The 11,156-nt window shown below is 41.2% G+C and overlaps 1 non-coding gene across 1 annotated transcript; it reads left to right on the forward strand.

Moving 5' to 3' along the window:
- Positions 1-10,119: 10,119 nt before the first annotated feature.
- Positions 10,120-10,227, forward strand: LOC112780558 (small nucleolar RNA R71). The gene has a single exon (XR_003191385.1). It is a non-coding gene; the product is annotated as a small nucleolar RNA R71 (small nucleolar RNA).
- The last annotated feature ends 929 nt before the right edge of the window (positions 10,228-11,156 follow it).

Consider the following 11,156-nt stretch of genomic DNA (forward strand, 5'->3'; position numbering starts at 1 on the left):
TAATTTTTAAAATCTTAATTTTCGAAAATCACTAACACATTTTCAAAAACCAATTTTCAAAAATCACTAATTCCTTTTCAAAAATAATTTTCAAAAATTCCCTCTCTCTCTCTCTCATTCTATTCTATTTATTCATTCATTAACTAACATCTCTTCCTCACATCATCACAAAATTCGAACCCCCCCTTCTATCTGTGTTCGAATTTCTTCTTCTTTTTTCTACTAACAATAAGGAACCTCTTTACTGTGACATAGAGGATTCCTCTTCTTTTCTTGTTCTCTTCTCTTTCTTATGAGCAGGGACAGAGAAAAAGGCATTCTTGTTGAAGCTGATCCAGAACCTGAAAGGACTCTGAAGAGAAAATTAAGAGAAGCCAAAATACAACAATCCAGAGATAACCTTTCAAAAATTTTCGAACAGGAAAAGGAGATGGCAGCCGAAAATAATAATAATGAAAGGAGGATGCTTGGTGACTTTACTGCACCTAATTCCAATCTACATGGAAGAAGCATCTCCATTCCTGCCATTGGAGCAAACAACTTTGAGCTGAAACCTCAATTAGTTTCTCCGATGCAGCAGAACTGCAAGTTTCATGGACTTCCATCTGAAGATCCTTTTCAGTTCTTAACTGAATTCTTGCAGATATGTGATACTGTTAAGACTAATGGAGTAGATCCTGAAGTCTACAGGCTTATGCTTTTCCCTTTTGCTGTAAGAGACAGAGCTAGATTATGGTTGGATCCTCAACCCAAAGACAGCCTGAACTCTTGGGATAAGCTGGTCACGGCTTTCTTAGCCAAGTACTTTCCTCCTCAAAAGTTGAGCAAGCTTAGAGCTGATGTTCAAACCTACAGACAGAAAGAAGGTGAATCCCTCTATGAAGCTTGGGAAAGATACAAACAGTTGACCAAAAAGTGTCCTTCTGACATGCTTTCAGAATGGACCATCCTGGATATATTCTATGATGGTCTGTCTGAGTTATCTAAGATTTTATTGGATACCTCTGCAAGTGGATCCATTCACCTAAAGAAAACGCCTGCAGAAGCTTAAGAACTCATTGACATGGTTGCTAATAACCAGTTCATGTACACTTCTGAAAGGAATCCTCTGAGTAATGGGACGCCTATGAAGAAGGGAGTTCTTGAAGTTGATACTCTGAATGCCATATTGGCTCAGAACAAAATATTGACTCAGCAAGTCAATATGATTTCTCAGAGTCTGCATGGAATGCAAGCTGCATCCAACAGTACTCAAGAGGCATCTTCTGAAGAAGAAGCCTATGATCCTGAGAACCCTGCAATAGCAGAGTTAAATTACTTAGGTGAACCTTATGGAAACACCTATAACTCAACATAGAGAAATCATCCAAATTTCTCATGGAAGGATCAAAAGCCCCAACAAGGCTTTAATAATGGTGGAAGAAACAGGTTTAGCAATAGCAAGCCTTTTCCATCATCCACTCAGCAACAGACAGAGAACTCTGAACAAAATGCTTCTAATTTAGCAAATCTAGTCTCTGATCTATCTAAGGCCACTGTAAGTTTCATGAATGAAACAAGATCTTCCATTAGAAATCTGGAAGCACAAGCGGGCCAGCTGAGTAAAAGGATCACTGAAATCCCTCCTAGTACTCTCCCAAGCAATACAGAAGAGAACCCAAAAGGAGAGTGCAAGGCCATTGACATAAGCGCCATGGCCGAACCTGTGAGGAGAGGAGAGGACGTGAATCCCAAGGAGGAAGACCTCCTGGGACGTCCAGTGATCAATAAGGAGCTTCCCTCTGAGGAACCAAAGGAATCTGAGACTCATCTAGAGACCATAGAGATTCCATTGAACCTCCTTATGCCCTTCATGAGCTCTGATGAGTATTCCTCTTCTGAAGAGAATGAGGATGTCACTGAAGAGCAAACTGCCAAGTTTCTTGGTGCAATCATGAAGCTGAATGCCAAATTGTTTGGCATTGATACTTGGGAAATTGAACCTCCCTTGTTCGTCAATGAACTAAGTGATCTGGATCAACTGACATTGCCTCAGAAGAGACAGGATCCTGGAAAGTTCATAATACCCTGTACCATAGGCACCATGATCTTTAAGGCTCTGTGTGACCTTGGTTCAGGAATAAACCTCATGCCCCTCTCTGTAATAGAGAAACTGGGAATCTATGGGGTGCAAGCTGCTAAAATCTCATTAGAGATGGCAGACAGCTCAAGAAGACAGGCTTATGGACAAGTAGAAGATGTATTAGTAAAGGTTGAGGGCCTTTACATACCTACTGATTTCATAGTCCTGGATACTGGAAAGGAAGAGGATGAATCCATCATCCTAGGAAGACCTTTCCTGGCCACAACAAGAGCTGTGATTGATGGTGACAGAGGTGAAATAGTCCTTCAATGGAATGAGAACTCCCTTGTGTTTAAAACTCAAGGATCTCCCTCTGCAACCATGGAGAGAAAGCAGAAAAAGCTTCTCTCAAAGCAGAGTCAACCAGAGCCCCCACAGTCAAACTCTAAGTTTGGTGTTGAACTCCCATATCCAAACTCTAAGTTTGGTGTTGGAGAGTCTCAACAACGCTCTGCACATCTGTGAGGCTCCATGAGAGCTCACTGTCAAGCTATTGACATTAAAGAAGCGCTTGTTGGAAGGCAACCCAATGTTTATCTAATTCTTATTTTTATTGTTTTTCATGTTTTCTTAGGTTCATGATCATGTGGAGTCACAAAATAAATATAAAAATTGAAAACGGAATCAAAAACAGCAGAAGAAAAATCACACCCTGGAGGAGCATCTGTCTGGCGTTCAAACGCCAGAACAGAGCATAGTTCTGGCGCTGAACGCCCAGAATGGGAGCATCCTGGCGCTGAACGCCCAGAACAAGCATGGTTCTGGCGTTCAACGCCAGAAATGGCAGCAAAGGGGCGTTGAACGCCCAAAATGGGCACCACCCTGGCGCTGAACGCCCAGAGTTGTGTGCAAGGGCATTTTACATGCCTAAATTGGTGCAGGGATGTAAATGCCTTGACACCTCAAGATCTGTGGACCTCACAGAATCACCTCAGGATCTGTGGACCCCACAGGATCCCCACCTACCTCATCATCTCTCTTTCCATTCATGATCATCCCTTCTTTTTTTCCATTTACCACTCACATCCATACAACCACTACCTTCAAAATTCAACATCTCTCTCCCACCCAATCCCACCCATATGGCCGAATACACACCTCCATCCATCTCATCCATATCCTCTTCTTCTTCTTCTATTCTTTCTTCTTTTGCTCGAGGGCGAGCAACATTCTAAGTTTGGTGTGGTAAAATCATAGCTCTTTTATTTTTTCCATAACCATTGATGGCACCTAAGGCCAGAGAAACCTCTAGAAAGAGGAAAGGGAAGATAAAAGCTTCCATCAAGGGTCTATAGCTCAGTGGTAGAACATTTGACTGCAAATCAAGAGATCCCTGAGATACCTCAGGGGATACATTTTCTTCCACACAATTATTGGAAGCAACTAAGGGTGGAACATCAAGAGCACTCCATCATCCTTCATGAAATCAGAGAAGATCTAAAAGCAATGAAGGAGGAGCAGCCAAGGCAAGGAAGAGACATAGAAGAGCTCAAGGACATCACTAAGGTGGACTCATTCCTTGTTCTTACTTTCTCTATTTTTCATTTTCTATGTTATGTGCTTATCTATGTTTGTGTCTTCATTACATGATCATTAGTAGTTAGTAACTCTGTCTTAAAGTTATGAATGTCCTATGAATCCATCACCTCTCTTAAAATAAAAACTGTTTTAATTCAAAAGAACAAGAAGTACATGAGTTTTGAATTTATCCTTGAACTTAGTTTAATTTTATTGATGTGGTGATAATGCTTCTTGTTTTCTGAATGTATGCTTGAACAGTGCATATGTCTTTTGAAGTTGTTGTTTAAGAATGTTAAATATGTTGGCTCTTGAAAGAATGATGACTAGGAGACATGTTATTTGATAATCTGAAAAATCATAAAAATGATTCTTGAAGCAAGAAAAAGCAGCAAAGAGCAAAGCTTGTAGAAAAAAAAATAAAAATAAAAAATAAAAAAATAGGCGAAAAAAATAGAAAGAAAAAGCAAGCAGAAAAAGCCAAAAGCTCTTAAAACCAAGAGGCAAGAGCAAAAAGCCAATAACCCTTAAAACCAAAAGGCAAGGGCAAATAAAAAGGATCCCAAGGCTTTGAGCATCAGTGGATAGGAGGGCCTAAAGGAATAAAATCCTGGTCTAAGCGGCTAAACCAAGCTGTCCCTAACCATGTGCTTGTGGCGTGTAGGTGTCAAGTGAAAACTTGAGACTGAGCGGTTAAAGTCAAGGTCCAAAGCAAAAAAAAAAAAAAAGAGTGTGCTTAAGAACCCTGGACACCTCTAATTGGGGACTTTAGCAAAGCTGAGTCACAATCTGAAAAGGTTCACCCAATTATGTGTTTGTGGCATTTATGTATCCGGTGGTAATACTGGAAAACAAAATGCTTAGGGCCACGGCCAAGACTCATAAAGAAGCTGTGTTCAAGAATCATCATGCTAAACTAAGAGAGTCAATAACACTATTCGAAATCTGAAGTTCCTATAGATGCCAATCATTCTGAACTTCAATGGATAAAGTGAGATGCCAAAACTATTCAAGAGGCAAAAAGCTATAAGTCCCGCTCATATGATTGAAGCTCTGTTTCATTGATAGTTTGGAATTTATAGTATATTCTATTCCTTTTATCCTATTTTGATTTTCAGTTGCTTGGGGACAAGCAACAATTTAAGTTTGGTGTTGTGATGAGCGGATAATTTATACGCTTTTTGACATTGTTTTTAGTATGTTTTTAGTAGGATCTAGTTACTTTTAGGGATGTTTTTAATAGATTTTGTGTTAAATTCACATTTCTGGACTTTACTATGAGTTTGTGTGTTTTTCTGTGATTTCAGGTATTTTCTGGCTGAAATTGAGGGACTTGAGCAGAAATCAGATTCAGAGGTTGAAAAAGGACTGCTGATGCTGTTGGATTCTGACCTCCCTGCACTCAAAGTGGATTTTCTGGAGCTACAAAACTCGAAATGGCGCGCTTCTAATTGCGTTGAAAAGTAGACATCTAGGGCTTTCCAGCAATATATAATAGTCCATACTTTGGCCAAGAATTGACGACGTAAACTGGCGTTCAACGCCAGCTTTCTACCCAAATCTGGCGTCCAGCGCCAGAAAAGGATCCAAAACCAGAGTTGAACGCCCAAACTGGCACAAAAACTGGCGTTCAACTCCACAATTGGCCTCTGCACGTGCAACACTTAAGCTCAGCCCAAACACACACCAAGTGGGTCCCGGAAGTGGATTTATACATCAAATACTTACTCATGTAAACCCTAGTAGCTAGTTTATTATAAATAGGACCTCTTACTATTGTATTAGGCATCTTTGGATTACCTTATGATCCTTTGATCACGTTTTAGGGGGCTGGCCATCTCGGCCATGCCTGGACCTTCACTTATGTATTTTTAACGGTAGAGTTTCTACACTCCATAGATTAAGGTGTGGAGCTCTGCTGTCCCTCAAAGATTAATGCAAAGTACTACTGTTTTCTATTCAATTCTTCTTATTTCGCTTCTAAGATATCCATTCACACCCAAGAACGTGATGAAGGTGATGATTATGTGTGACGCTCATCATCCTTCTCCCTTATGAACGCGTGCCTGACAAACACTTCTGTTCTACATGAAATAAGCTAGAATGAGTATCTCTTATATCTCCTAACCAGAATCTTCGTGGCGTAAGCTAGAATGATGGCGGCATTCAAGAGAATCCGAAAGGTCTAAACCTTGTCTGTGGTATTCCGAGTAGGATTCAATGATTGAATGACTGTGACGAGCTCCGAACTCGCGATTGCAGGGCGTTAGTGACAGACGCAAAAGGATAGTAAATCCTATTCCAGCATGATCGAGAACCGACAGATGAATAGCCGTGCCGTGACAGGGTGCGTGAGCATATTATTCACTGAGAGGATAAGATGAAGCCATTGACAAGGGTGATGCCTCCAGACGATTAGCCGTGCCGTGACAGGGCATTGGATCATTTTCCCGTGAGATGACCGAAAGTAGCCATTGACAGTGGTGATGTATCACATAAAGCCAGCCATGGAAAGGAGTAAGACTGATTGGATGAAGATAGTAGGAAAGCAGAGGTTCAGAGGAACGAAAAGCATCTCCATTCGCTTATCTGAAATTCCTACCAATGATTTACATAAGTACCTCTATCCCTATTCTTTTATTTATTATTCAAAAACTCCATAATTATTTTATATCCGCCTGACTGAGATTTACAAGGTGACCATAGCTTGCTTCATACCAACAATCTCCGTGGGATTCGACCCTTACTCACGTAAGGTATTACTTGGACGACCCAGTGCACTTGCTGGTTAGTTGTATCGAAGTTGTGACAATCATGAATTAAGATCAGAGCAACAAGCTTTGAAGCCATTACCAGGATTTGTTCGAGCCTGGAGATCACAATTTCGTGCACCACTCCTCAATGTCTCTTCCTTGCCTTTGTTGCTCCTCTCTCATGGTTCTTTGATCTTCTCTAATTTCATGGAGAAGGATGGAATGCTCTTGGTGCTCCACCCTTAGTTGTCCCATGTTGGAACTCAATTCTCCTAGGGAGGATTTGATTTTCTCCCAATAGTTTTGTGGAGGAAGATGCATCCCTTGAGGCATCTCAGGGATTTCATGAAGAGGAATTTCCTCATGCTCTTGATGAGGTTCTCTTGTTTGCTCCATCCTTTTCTTAGTGATGGGTTTGTCCTCATCAATGAGAATGTCTCCCTCTATATCAATTCCAACCGAATTGCAAAGGTAAAAAATGAGATGAGGGAAGGCTAACCTTGCCATAGTAGAGGACTTGTCCACCACCTTGTAGAGTTCTTGGGATATAACCTCATGAACTTCCACTTCCTCTCCAATCATGATGCTATGTATCATGATAGCCTGGTCTATAGTAGCTTCGGACCGGTTGCTAGTGGGAATAATTGAGCATTGGATAAACTCCAACCATCCCCTAGCCACGGGCTTGAGGTCATGCCTTCTTAGTTGAACTGGCTTCTCTCTTGAATCTCTCTTCCATTGAGGGCCTCTTCACATATGTCCATGAGGACTTGGTCCAACCTTTGATCAAAGTTTACCCTTCTAGTGTAGGGGTGTGCATCTCCTTGCATCATGGGCAAGTCGAATGCCAACCTTACATTTTCCGGACTAAAATCCAAGTATTTCCCTCGGACCATTGTAAGCTAATTCTTGGGGTCCGGGTTCACACTTTGATCATGGTTCTTGGTGATCCATGCATTGGCATAGAACTCTTGAACCATTAAGATTCCGACTTGTTGAATGGGGTTGGTGAGAACTTCCCAACCACTTCTTCGGATCTCATGTCGGATCTCCGGATACTCATTCTTTTTTAGTTTGAAAGGGACCTCGGGGATCACTTTCTTCTTGGCCACAATTTCATAGAAGTAGTCTTGATGCACCCTTGAGAGGAATCTCTCCATCTTCCATGACTCGGAGGTGGAAGCTTTTGCCTTCCATTTCCTCTTTCTAGAGGTTTTTCCGGCCTTTGGTGCCATAAATGGTTATGGAAAAACAAAAAGCTTTAGCTTTTACCACACCAAACTTAGAAGGTTGCTCGTCCTCGAGCAAAAGAAGAAAGAAGAGAGTAGAAGAAGAAGAAATAGAGGAGATGGAGTGGGCTTTGTGATTCGGCCAAAGGGGAGAAGTGTTGTTTAGGTTGTGTGAAAATGAAGGAGTTAAGATGGGTTTATATAGGGGTGAGAGGGGTGTGTATGGTTCGGCTATAGAGGGTGGGTTTGGGAGGGAAAGTGGTTTGAATTTGAAAGGTGAGGTAGGTGGGGTTTTATGAAGGATGGATGTGAGTGGTAAAGAGAATGGTGGGATTTGATAGGTGAGGGGTTTTTGGGGAAGAGGTATTGAGGTGATTGGTGAATGGGTGAAGAAGAAAGAGAGTGGTAGGGTAGGTGGGGATCCTGTGGGGTCCACAGATCCTGATGTGTCAAGGATATCTCATCCCTGCACTAAGTGGCGTGCAAAACGCCCCTTTCTGCCAATCCTGGCATTAAACGCCAGGCTGCTGCCCATTTCTGGCGTTTAACGCCAGCTTCTTGCCCATTCCTGGCGTTAAACGCCAGTCTGGTGCCCTTTACTGGCGTTTAGATGCCACTAACTGTCTCCTCCATGGTGTTCTATTTTTCATTCTGTTTTTCACTTTGTTTTTGCTTTTTCAATTATTTTTGTGACTTCACATGATCATCAACCTACAGAAAACATAAAATAACAAAGGAAAATAGAAATTTAACATAGAATAGTAACGATTGGGTTGCCTCCCAACAAGCGCTTCTTTAATGTCAATAGCTTGACAGTGGCTCTCATGGAGCTTTACAAATGTTCAGAGCAATGTTGGAACCTCCCAACACCAAACTTAGAGTTTGAATGTGGGGGTTCAACACCAAACTTAAAGTTTGACTGTGGGGGCTCTGTTTGACTCTGTATTGAGAGAAGCTCTTCATGCTTCCTCTCCATGGTGACAGAGGGATATCCTTGAGCTTTAAACACAAGGGAGTCTCCATTCACTTGAATGATCAATTCTCCTCTGTCAACATCAATCACAGCTTTTGCTGTGGCTAGGAAGGGTCTGCCAAGGATGATGGATTCATCCATACACTTCCCAGTCTCTAGGACTATGAAATCAGCAGGGATGTAATGGTCTTCAACCTTTACCAAGACATCCTCTACAAGTTCATAAGCCTGTTTCTTTAAATTGTCTGCCATCTCTAGTGAGATTCTTGCATCTTGTACCTCAATGATCCCTAGCTTCTCCATTACAGAGAGAGGCATAAGGTTTATGCTTGACCCTAGGTCACACAGAGCCTTCTCAAAGGTCATGGTGCCTATGGTACAAGGGATTGAGAATTTTCCAGGGTCCTGTCTCTTTTGAGGTAATCTCTGCCTAGTCAAGTCATCCAGTTCTTTGATGAGCAATAGAGGTTCATTCTCCCAAGTCTCGTTACCAAATAACTTGGCATTTAGCTTCATGATTGCTCCAAGGTACTTAGCAGCTTACTCTTCAGTAACATCTTCATCCTCTTTAGAGGAAGAATACTCATCAGAGCTTATGAAAGGCAGAAGTAAATTCAATGGAATCTCTATGGTCTCAGAATGAGCCTCAGATTCTCATGGTTCCTCATTAGGAAACTCCATTGAGGTCAGTGGGCGTCCATTGAGGTCTTCCTCAGTGGGAATCACTGCCTCTTCCTCCTCTCCAAGTTTGGCCATGTGGGTTGTGGTTATGGCCTTACACTCTCTTTTTGGATTCTTTTCTGTATTGCTAGGGAGAGTGCTAGGAGGGAGTTCAGTAATTTTCTTACTCAGCTGACCCACTTGTGCCTCCAAATTTCTAATGGAGGACCTTGTTTCAGTCATGAAACTTTGAGTGGTTTTGATTAGATCAGAGACAATGGTTGTTAAGTCAGAGGGATTCTGCTTAGAATTCTCTGTCTGTTGCTGAGAAGATGATGGAAAAGGCTTGCCATTGCTAAACCTGTTTCTTCCACCATTGTTGTTGTTGAAACCTTGTTGAGGTCTCTGTTGATCCTTCCATGAGAGATTTGGATGATTTCTCCATGAAGGATTATAGGTGTTTCCATAGGGTTCTCCCATGTAATTCACCTCTTCCATTGCTGGGTTCTCAGGATCACAAGCTTCTTCTTCAGAGGAAGCTTCCTTAGTACTGCCTGTTGTTGCTTTCATTCCAGACAGACTCTGAGAAATCATATTGACTTGTTGGGTCAATATTTTATTCTGAGCCAATATGGCATTCAGAGTATCAATCTCAAGAACTCCTTTCTTCTGAGTTGTCCCATTATTCACAGGGTTCCTTTCAGAGGTGTACATGAATTAGTTATTTGCAACCATTTCAATTAGTTCTTGAGCTTCTGCAGGCGTCTTCTTCAGATGAAGAGATCCTCCAGCAGAGCTATCCAATGACATCTTGGATAGTTCAGACAGACCATCATAGAAGATTCCTATGATGCTCCATTCTGAAAGCATGTCAAAAGGGCACCTTCTGATCAATTGCTTGTATCTTTCCCAAGCATCATAGAGGGACTCACCATCCTTCTGTCTAAAGGTTTGGACTTCCACTCTAAGCTTGCTCAATTTTTGAGGTGGAAAGAACTTTGTCAAGAAGGCATTGACTAGCTTTTCCCAAGAGTTCAGGCTTTCCTTAGGTTGTGAATCCAACCATATTCTAGCTCTGTCTCTTACAGCAAAAGGAAAGAACATAAGTCTGTAGACTTCAGGGTTAACCCCATTGGTCTTGACAATGTCACAGATTTGCAAAAACTCAGCTAAGAACTGATGAGGATCTTCTAATGGAAGTCCATGAAACTTGCAATTCTGTTGCATTAGAGAAACTAATTGAGGCTTAAGCTCAAAGTTGTTTGCTCCAATGGCAGGGATAGAGATGCTTCTCCCATAAAAATCAGGAGTAGGTGCAGTAAAGTCACCAAGCACCTTCCTTGCATTGTTGGCATTGTTGTTTTCGGCTGCCATGGTTTCTTCTTCTTTGAAGAGCTCTGTTAGGCCCTCTAAAGAGAATTGTTCTTTAGCTTCTCTTAGCTTTGTCTTCAAGGTCCTTTCAGGTTCAGGATCAGCTTGAACAAGTATGCCTTTATCTTTGTTCCTGCTCATATGAAAGAGAAGAGAACAAGAAAATAGGGAATCCTCTATGTCACATTATAGAGATTCCTTGAGGTGTCAGAGGAAAAGAAGAATAGAAGGAGGAGGTGGAGAAGAAGGAATTCGAACTTATCAAGAGGGACAGAGTTCGAATTGTACCTTGATGAGGAGTCTTAGTCCTTTAAATAGAAGGATGTGAGAAGAGGGGAAGAATTTTCGAAAATAATTTAAAAAGATTTTGAAATAATTAAAAAGAAATTTGAAAATTTGATTGAGATTTTTGAAAACTAAGATTGGGAAAGAAATAAAGTGATTTTTGAAAAAGATTTTGAAATTAGAAAAAGATATGATTGAAAAAAATTAATTTTGAAAAAGATGTGATTGAAAAGATATGTTTGAAA

The sequence above is a fragment of the Arachis hypogaea genome, chromosome 19 (genome assembly GCF_003086295.3).
Source record: "Arachis hypogaea cultivar Tifrunner chromosome 19, arahy.Tifrunner.gnm2.J5K5, whole genome shotgun sequence".
Classification (NCBI taxonomy): Eukaryota; Viridiplantae; Streptophyta; class Magnoliopsida; order Fabales; family Fabaceae; genus Arachis; species Arachis hypogaea.